This window comes from Haemaphysalis longicornis, unplaced genomic scaffold (genome assembly GCF_048455015.1).
Source record: "Haemaphysalis longicornis isolate Haplotype H1 unplaced genomic scaffold, Haemaphysalis longicornis Haplotype H1 scaffold_8, whole genome shotgun sequence".
NCBI lineage: Eukaryota > Metazoa > Arthropoda > Arachnida > Ixodida > Ixodidae > Haemaphysalis > Haemaphysalis longicornis.
The window spans coordinates 158282779-158292593 of NW_027526445.1; the positions used below are offsets into that span (position 1 = coordinate 158282779).

At 49.5% G+C, this 9815-nt stretch overlaps 1 non-coding gene across 1 annotated transcript; it reads right to left on the minus strand.

The window, feature by feature from the left end:
* Window positions 1–2425: 2425 nt before the first annotated feature.
* On the minus strand, window positions 2426–2498 carry Trnas-gcu (transfer RNA serine (anticodon GCU)). Its single transcript has one exon. It is a non-coding gene; the product is annotated as a tRNA-Ser (tRNA).
* Between the last annotated feature and the right edge of the window lie 7317 nt (window positions 2499–9815).

Sequence of the window (9815 nt, forward strand, 5' to 3'; positions counted from 1 at the left end):
AATATTAACATTAATACAGTTAAAGCTCGCTAATTCGAACTCAGTTAATTCAAACTTACGGTTAATTCGAACTGACGCCCTGTTCCCCTCACAGCCCTGCATATTTCAATGGGGGAAAACTCCCGATAATTCGAACGCATTGGTATCCAGAAGGGTTAATTCGAACTGATTGATTGATTGTAGGGTTTGACGCGCCGACGCAACGCAGGCGATGAGGCGCGCCGCAGTGGAGGGCTCCGGATTAATTTTGACCACCTGGGGATCTTTAACGTGTGCCGAAATCTCGTACACACTGGCGTTTTTGCTTTTCGCCTCCATCAGAAAAGCGGCCGCCGCGCCGCCGGGAATCGAACCCGTGACCTCGGGCTCAGCAGCACAACGCTCTAGCCACTGAGCCACCGCGGCGGGTGGTTAATTCGAACTCAGGTCATCGCTACTCGCAGAAGTCGGCCCAGAGCGACAGTCGCAAATCCAAACTAAACCAAATTTACTAGAGATGCATGCAATCAGCGTCGAGGCTGGATGCTGCAGCGCGTTATTTCTCAGCAGATGAGAATTCTGACGCTGCGCTGGAGCGCTTCGGCAAGTTTCAAGCGATGCTCATGGAGTCGTGACAGAAGAAACGCAAGGCAAATGCATATTACGGATTATTTTTAATTTTGATTGCCTCGACCCTGCCTAGTAAACAAACTTGTTTTCGCGCGCAGGCAGCGTCATTATTTTAACATTGCGGCGCACTGCTCACACGAATGCAATGTCAGTGCCTGTGTGTTGGGCATATAGCTGACTGATCCACTAATTTCGCTCGTTGTTCGACCGCCACGAACATTATTTAAAGAATCACCTGCCACAATTGTGTAGTAGCCCTCAATTTGCGATAACAAGTCCAGAGGTGACTTCTTTGTGTTCTGCCCGCACACTGCGGCGCGATGTCCATTCACTCTAGCGCCCTCCCGTTACTTCGAACTCCGCTTAATTCGAACAGTTTTATGGTACTTTTTGAGTTCGAATTAACAGGCTTTTAGTGTAATAATATAATGTCTTCTATTGTTACCCTATTAAGGCTCATTCACACTTGTGACTGGAGCTACCAATACCGATTTCATTCGCTCTGGTCGCTCGGCATCGCTCTCGTCGCACGACAAGAGCGATCAGCCTCGACAAATCTTGTATCTGTCATCTAGGTACCAGTGTATACAAAAAAATGAACAGATACTGAATGCGTGGGCTTCGAAGTGTCTATACATGCATGCATAATGTACAACATGCGCTGCGGAATGATGAAGTCACAAGATAATTCATGATGTGTAGTTATTTATAACCAACCAGCAACATATCGGGAAAGTAAGCAGCAAAATAAGAAGCCGTGTGTTAAAACTAAACCATAATACCTGCACGAGTTGGGTTTGGAGAACCACAGACGCCGACTGGGTTGAGAATTACGAATGCACGAACACCAGCTTTTTCAGTGAATTAAGCATCGATAAAATCCGAATAGTAAAGATCACCGCGATGTGTCGCGTTCGCGAGCACGAGAACAACGTTAGCAGCCGAGAAAGAAGTGGCCAAGAGATACTTCCGGCAGCACAGGGTGTAATGCGCCAAACCATGAAAATGAAGGCTGATACGCGGCAGCGAGAGCGTACCACATTGTGCAGTCGATACAAAGCGGATGGATGCTTGCAAGAACACTGGAACTGAGAGACACTCAGGCCTCGTCAGGTAACGACACGACGACGCTAAGCTGGTCGCCAGAGGCATTCGGAGCTTAGGACAGCCAAAGTCATTCGGACAGCTTTGCAGCTTGCCGTACCGACTAAATCTTGCCAACGTCACGCGGACTTGGAGGAGGCTAGCCAGGAACGATAGAGCTGTTTAAAGGCAACATATGAAAGACAGCTGGTCACTTCATTCAGGTAAATTTTCGTGTATAAAACAAACCTTAAACAAATGACGCTTGAAGGACCACGGGAAAAGCCTGGTGAAGGAAGGTTGGGGGAGAATTATAGGTCCCAACAATTAAACAATATTCGGACCAGCATTAAAAAAAGGCTATTTCCAATTATTGTGCCGCAGAGTGGTTTAAAATGTGAAAGAAAAGGACCGCCCCGGATATTCGGAAAGGACGCCTGCACGTATACCTGTTTGTCCCTAAAAACAGCCTCTGTGGCAACAACTTCCCGTTAAAAATTTCCCTAGATGAGCATTTCAGAAGCCAGAAGCATTCGCGCTGACTACGAGTTTTACGTTTGAAATTGATACATTGATTTAGTTGTGGGGTTTAACGCGCCAGCGCTACTCAGGCGATGAGGCGCGCCGCAGTGGAGGGCTCCGGATTAATTTTGACCACCTTGGAGATCTTTACGGTGCGCCGAAATCTCGAACACTGGGGCATTTTTACTTTTCGCCGCTATCACAAAAGCGGCGCCGCGGCCGGGAATCGAACCCGTGACCTCGGGCTCAGCAGCACAACGCTCTAGCCACTGAGCCACCGCGGCGGGTGGTTAATTCGAACTCAGGTCATCGCTACTCGCAGAAGTCGGCCCAGAGCGACAGTCGCAAATCCAAACTAAACCAAATTTACTAGAGATGCATGCAATCAGCGTCAAGGCTGGATGTTGCAGCGCGTTATTTCTCAGCAGATGGGAATTCTGACGCTGCGCCGGAGCGCTTCGGCAAGTTTCAAGCGATGCTCATGGAGTCGTGACAGAAGAAACGCAAGGCAAATGCATATCACGGATTATTTTTAATTTTGATTGCCTCGACCCTGCCTAGTAAACAAACTCGTTTTCGCGCGCAGGCAGCGTCATTATTTTAACATTGCGGCGCACTGCTCACATGAATGCAATGTCAGTGTTTGTGTTGGGCATATAACTGACTGATCCATTAATTTCGCTCGTTGTTCGACCGCCACGAACATTATTTAAAGAATCACCTGCCACAATTGTGTAGTAGCCCCCAATTTGCGATAACAAGTCTAGAGGTGACTTCTTTGTGTCCTGCCCGCACACTGCGGCGCGATGTCCATTCACTCTAGCGCCCTCCCGTTACTTCGAGCTCCGCTTAATTCGAACAGTTTTATGGTACTTTTTGAGTTCGAATTAACAGGCTTTTACTGTATTAATATAATGTCTTCTATTGTTACCCTATTAAGGATCATTCACACTTGTGACTGGAGCTACCAATACCGATTTCATTCGCTCTGGTCGCTCGGCATCGCTCTCGTCGCACGACAAGAGCGATCAGTCTCGACAAATCTTGTATCTGTCATCTAGGTACCAGTGTATACAAAAAAATGAACAGATACTGAATGCGTGGGCTTCGAAGTGTCTATACATGTATGCATAATGTACAACATGCGCTGCGGAATGAAGTCACAAGATAATTCATGATGTGTAGTTATTTATAACCAACCAGCAACATATCGGGAAAGTAAGCAGCAAAATAAGAAGCCGTGTGTTAAAACTAAACCATAATACCTGCACGAGTTGGGTTTGGAGAACCACAGACGCCGACTGGGTTGAGAATTACGAATGCACGAACACCAGCTTTTTCAGTGAATTAAGCATCGATAAAATCCGAATAGTAAAGATCACCGCGATGTGTCGCGTTCGCGAGCACGAGAACAACGTTAGCAGCCGAGAAAGAAGTGGCCAAGAGATACTTCCGGCAGCACAGGGTGTAATGCGCCAAACCATGAAAATGAAGGCTGATACGCGGCAGCGAGAGCGTACCACATTGTGCAGTCGATACAAAGCGGATGGATGCTTGCAAGAACACTGGAACTGAGAGACACTCAGGCCTCGTCAGGTAACGACACGACGACGCTAAGCTGGTCGCCAGAGGCATTCGGAGCTTAGGACAGCCAAAGTCATTCGGACAGCTTTGCAGCTTGCCGTACCGACTAAATCTTGCCAACGTCACGCGGACTTGGAGGATCGAGGCTAGCCAGGAACGATAGAGCTGTTTAAAGGCAACACATGAAAGACAGCTGGTCACTTCATTCAGGTAAATGTTCGTGTATAAAACAAACCTTAAACAAATGACGCTTGAAGGACCACGCGCAAAGCCTGGTGAAGGAAGGTTGGGGGAGAATTAGAGGTCCCAACAATTAAACAATATTCGGACCAGCATTAAAGAAAGGCTATTTCCAATTATTGTGCAGCAGAGTGGTTTAAAATGTGAAAGAAAAGGACCGCCCCGGATATTCGGAAAGGACGCCTGCACGTATACCTGTTTGTCCCTAAAAACAGCCTCTGTGGCAACAACTTCCCGTTAAAAATTTCCCTAGATGAGCATTTCAGAAGCCAGAAGCATTCGCGCTGACTACGAGTTTTACGTTTGAAATTGATACATTGATTTAGTTGTGGGGTTTAACGCGCCAACGCTACTCAGGTGATGAGGCGCGCCGTAGTGGAGGGCTCCGGATTAATTTTGACCACCTTGGAGAACTTTACGGTGCGCCGAAATCTCGAACACTGGGGCATTTTTACTTTTCTCCGCTATCACAAAAGCGGCGCCGCGGCCGGGAATTGAACCTGCGTCCTCGTGCTCAGCACCACAACGCCTTATCCACTGAGCCACCGTGGCGGCTTAGAATAGGTACATAGTCAACTCTTCAACTCTCTTTATTGCAATTGTTATCTGGTTACTAAGAATGGGAGAAGATAGAAAGAGGACATGGAACGGGGTAACAGACGACTGGCCGTACATGAGGCGTCTACGGCCATGCACGGCTGGTCGTGGGGATGCTTGTTTGCGACGGTAGTGTCGTTTCCTTTCGTGCACGTTATAACAAGTATGACATATTTGCAACTAAGTTAATTGTCATTCTGGTCTCGGGAAAATGAGCACAGTAAAAATGTAAGGTTAATTGGGCTTACCAGTGAAGCAGCCGTCAGCCAATGGAGAAAATCCGAATTGAAGGTGGTTATCAAGCTATAAAGAAGGAACTCTTGAGTAAAATATTCGTACAGATCCGACTGTATCGGTGCCTCACGCCGCTCTGTCGCGCCCATACAGCTATGTTGGTGACAAGTCAACGATTTCATTCATGTCGTTGTGCAGTCGACTAGCTCAAGACGGCTCGTAGATGGATCAACCTTTACTCAGTAGCTAAGGAAATAAAATCACCCTCTCCAAACAAAAGTACTAACGAAGAACCAGACGCTTTTTAAAACCAGGTCGGTTCCCTCCTCAGCGGTGACTAGGGTCACCTTGTAGCGCCGGCCACTCACAAAGCGCCTCGCTGTGGAGCGCAGTGCCTGCGTCTACGCAAGTGGGAGGGTCCGGAGGGAAGGGTTTATGTTATTTGCTGCTCTCTAAATACAAGTAGCACTCCTTTTCTCCGGTTGGCCACGCTTTCGGAACGTTTCACCGAAGTTTCTTTTGCGGTCTGATGTTTCCCAGTACTGGGTGACAGTATCTAGCCGGACGTCGTTCTTGCTCTAGCTGCCTGACTCGTTCCAGTAGATTTTTAATCTCCCCAACGCACGCGGAGGGGCATTCAACTGAAAAACCTTGTATACGACACCTGGCGTTTTGTCCATTGTCCCACAGTGTTTGACTTTTTTTTCTAGTAGCATTAATAATAATAATAATACTTTGAAAACCATTGGCCGACCAATTGGTCCAATTTGCCACCCAATGGGTCCAAATGGAATCCCAATGGGTCCAAATCGAAACCCAATGGGTCAAATTGGACCTATTGGAGCGATTCGAATGGACCTTTTTCCAGTACCGGTCCCTCTAGCGGCCGCCACGGCGAACTAAAAATGGCAGTAAGGCACACCCCCAAGAAAGTTTGGCTAGTTCACTCTAGCTAGAGTGAACTAGAATAAGTTCACTCTAGTTTGGCTTTCGGAGAACTCGTGCACAAAATATCCTGGTCCTGCTGCCCCTCCCGCACTGACCCGTCACCCGCACCTTTCACATGAATGTCACGGTAGCAGGCGAACGTTCTCGTGACTAATCTGCCGTGTTCGATGCGATGCACCCTCACTGGCAGCCATGTGCTGGCAGCGTCGTCAGTCTCAAGCGTCTTCGCCCCTTTTCTTAGAAAACCATTATTGTATCCACCACGAGGAGTCCAAAGAGAGAGAGAGAAAAAAAAAAAAAGAAAACGTGCAGATTATAGCCGCTCCCTAAGCAGAAAATCGAGGGGCGCGCTTTTGTTTATTTTGCCCGAGGCGCCTGCCAAGAATGGCGGACCGGCAGCCCGCGCATGCACAGATCGCTACTGGAAAAAGGTCCATTGGGCCCATTGGCTCGATTAGGATGGCCAGTTGGGCCAATTGGACCCATTGGCTCCAACCATAAAGTTAATACTACTGACTGCTCCAACATGATGACCCAATCGGGGAGCCATTTTGTATAGTATTTGGATAGTATTCAATTACTACAACAATCGGCTGAAATTTAATTCTCTCTCTCACCCTTAATTTGAAACCTTCAGAAATGTTCAGAACTTCAACCTGTACAAATGTATATTTATGAGGCAATTAATTTTGATATTACAATCAGCAATTCAAGATAAAATTCTTAAAAACATAACAAACACTAATGAAAACTTTTCGATACGAGAAGCAAAATTGTTTTGAAATAAAACCCCGATCCAATCCAATCGAATCCAATCCATAGACGGACAGTGGATAAGTGGTGGTATCCTGTTCTGTGGTGGTATGGTGGCTAGCCACCATAGTGGTGGTATTCAACGTGGTGTTGTCGGTGTAGGTTGTAGCACGGCCGCTGGATGAGAGCGCACGCAAGGTGCGGCCTGCCGCGTCGTGAGTGGCGGTGTTTACGTTTGCCGCCGCTTGACTCCCTCGCGGCGCTAGCGTTCGGGGACTGGTTTCGGGACGGAGCGGGGTGGTCCCCGTAGACGAGCGCTTGCGCCGACTGAGAGACACAGCCAGCGCACGGGTTTTAAAGATGTTGTCCTTCTTGGACTACTCAACCGCGAAAACTCTGTCCGTATGTGTGTGTATGTATAAGTCTGTCGCTCGATTCAGCCTCCCGGCCGTGACTGAAGCGGCCAGAAGTTAAAATAATTCTTGAGTAAGATTCAATCTAATAAATCCAAAAGGTGCTCCATATTCGACAACATACTATTCAGCAAAAAGATAATAACCACCGGTTAGCTTTAATTGTCTGAAAACGTCTCACACACAGCACATAAACCGCGTTACACAGTTTAAAAAATCGGCCTGTATTTGGCGGGATTTCATTCGTTCGAAATTTCGAAAATGTCACTTCTCCACGGAAACCGCGTTGTCGACAAACGGGAGAGCGACAAATTTTGCCGGCGACGGATTAAAGCTTGCCTTAAAGACACTTCTATTGCAAAAAGCATTGCGCAGGCACAATGCACACCTAATTAAACGGGGACACGCGATAGGATGGTTGAAAAAGGATTTGAAAAGACTAGACATTTTGCTATGCGTGTCTTTTGATACTCTTATACTGACTCGATCATATCTTGCCGCGCATAGAGATTTGGGTTGTTTCATTTTCGCAGGCACGAAAAACTTGATTGCAGAGGTTGTATAGGAAGAAAAATAAATACACCGTGCGGTGTTCAAGAGACAGTGCGTACGGTCCACTCTCCTAGTTACTAAGCATTTTTAAACTTTGCGATGACAGCTAGCGCTAGGAACATTTGCTCCATTATTTCTTTTGAGAAATAAAGATGCGCAGGCAGGGTCCATAGTAGGGGGAGTAGCAGAAGAGGAAAAGGAGGATCGGGGGCGCACTGCCTCGCTAATCGACACCATCACCACATCGGAAGCCAGACGCTGGTCCTCTTTCGTTACACATTTTCTGGTGCCGAAACCCGGGAAACAAGGCACGAGCGCACCCACGTTCGACGGCGCAGCGGCTCCGAGGCACGCGAGGCTTGGATACCTTCGTACTGCTTTATCCTGGGAGCCTTGCCCTCGGCCGCCGCCCCTTTCGGCTCGTGCCCAAGCCTGCCCTTGTCCCCTTGGTATTCGCAACCCCAGCGTCTTGCTTCATCGACTGGTGCCATGGACGCTCTTCGTATTCGCCGAGATGTCCTGCGAGCGACCGTCTCCGGGACCATGACAGTCCTCGACGCCTTGCTGCGGAGCCAGGCAGCAACGGCCCTTGATAGACAAAATGTCCTCGACCTCATCTTGCATGACCAGGTGAGCCTTCACCAGCTGGACGCCGAAATTCAAGCGAACCTGACGGATGACGAATTCGAAGCGGACATTTTGAACGCGATCGACTACGATGAACGGATCTGCGCCCTGCGGACGCGCGTGCGCTTTTCCGCGAGCCAAGACTTGTCCGCAAGGCCCGTCCCGCAACCTAGGGCGGCCCTGTTTTCTACCTGCAACGCGACTTCGATCGACCCTCTGCTCGCCTCCCGAGGAGGCGCGGCCGACGGTGTCCGCAAAGGTCACGGGTGACATGCCGCCTGCTCGGGCAATGACTGTTGCACGGGTAGAGAAACACGACGACAAGGAGGGCGCTGCGCGTTACAACGATGCTAAAGAAGACCCCGAGGGGCTCAGCCCGCGAGAGCGGCTCCTGCGACCGCCCAACCCTGGTGTTGCCGAGATTTCCGAGTTGGAGAAATCTGAGGGAGCCTGCCGAGACCTCGCCGTCGCTGACACGACCATCGTTTCCGAGACGTCTGACCAGCCTTGCCGCAGCGCTGGCGTCACCGACGCGGCTCTCACGTCTGAGGCGTCATTACAGCCCTTCCGCAACCCTCGCATTCACGACTTGACTACCGCCACGGAGACGTCGGACCCGTTCTGCCACGGCCCTAGATTCGATGATGCGACTCTTGTTTCGGAGACCTCCGAGTTTCCCTGTTGCGACCCTTACGTCGGCGACGCATCTCTCTTTTCGCCAGCAGTTCAGCAACCCGGTTACGAGTCAAATAAGTTTTCATTGTGTTCAGCAACAAAAACACCGTTCGTGAAGAAGATTGACTCGCGTCTGGGTATAACGAAGCGCCTGCTCCTCCGACGCTCCATAAGCGAGCTTCGACGCTGGAAGCGAGCTTCGGCCACGCTCGTCAAGGCCCGGTGGGGAGGTATCCTCATGGCGAAGCAGAACAGATGCTTCGACGGTCATTGGCGGATCCAGAGGGGGGGTCCGGATGTCCTGACTCCTCCCTTAATTTTTGAACTTATACCCCAATACGATGACCCCTCAGGTAGTAGAAAAAGTCTAGTTAATGATTTTTTATATTTCTTAAATGTTTTGCTTTTCCGAAATATTTGCAAATAAAAAAGACTCCTCCCGCTTCTCCTCCTCCTCCTCCCCATGATCATCATCATCATCACTGATTGAAGCTGACCCCCCTCTCAGAAAAAACCTGGATCCGCCCCTGTCGACGGTGACTACCCCTTCTCCAACAAGAGCAAATCGATGCTGAACGCGCGTTTCTACAGTGTTTATAGGTCCGAAGAGAGCGAAGTCCCATGGTTTGCAGAGAAACCGGGTGTGCTTCTGGAACCCACCGATTACTTCACGGAACGCCTATCAGACGTGGGCGCAACGACAGGGCCACTACGCTCGCCGCATGATCTCTGCAAATTTGACCGACCGCCGCAGCTGTTCCCATTCGATCCCGGTGGCCGCCTTGACAAAGCTGTTTACAGAAATCGACGGCACCGAGATGCCCAGCCAATGCTCCACTGGATCCCCTAGCCAGCCTGCAAGCATCGCTGCTGTCAAATCATGCGCCACTAGGGAAGTCGAAAAACTGGTCGTAGTGGGGCCCGGACTTCGCCACTGACCGTCCCGCTGCCAGCTAGCTCCTGACCAACTTGGCGGCG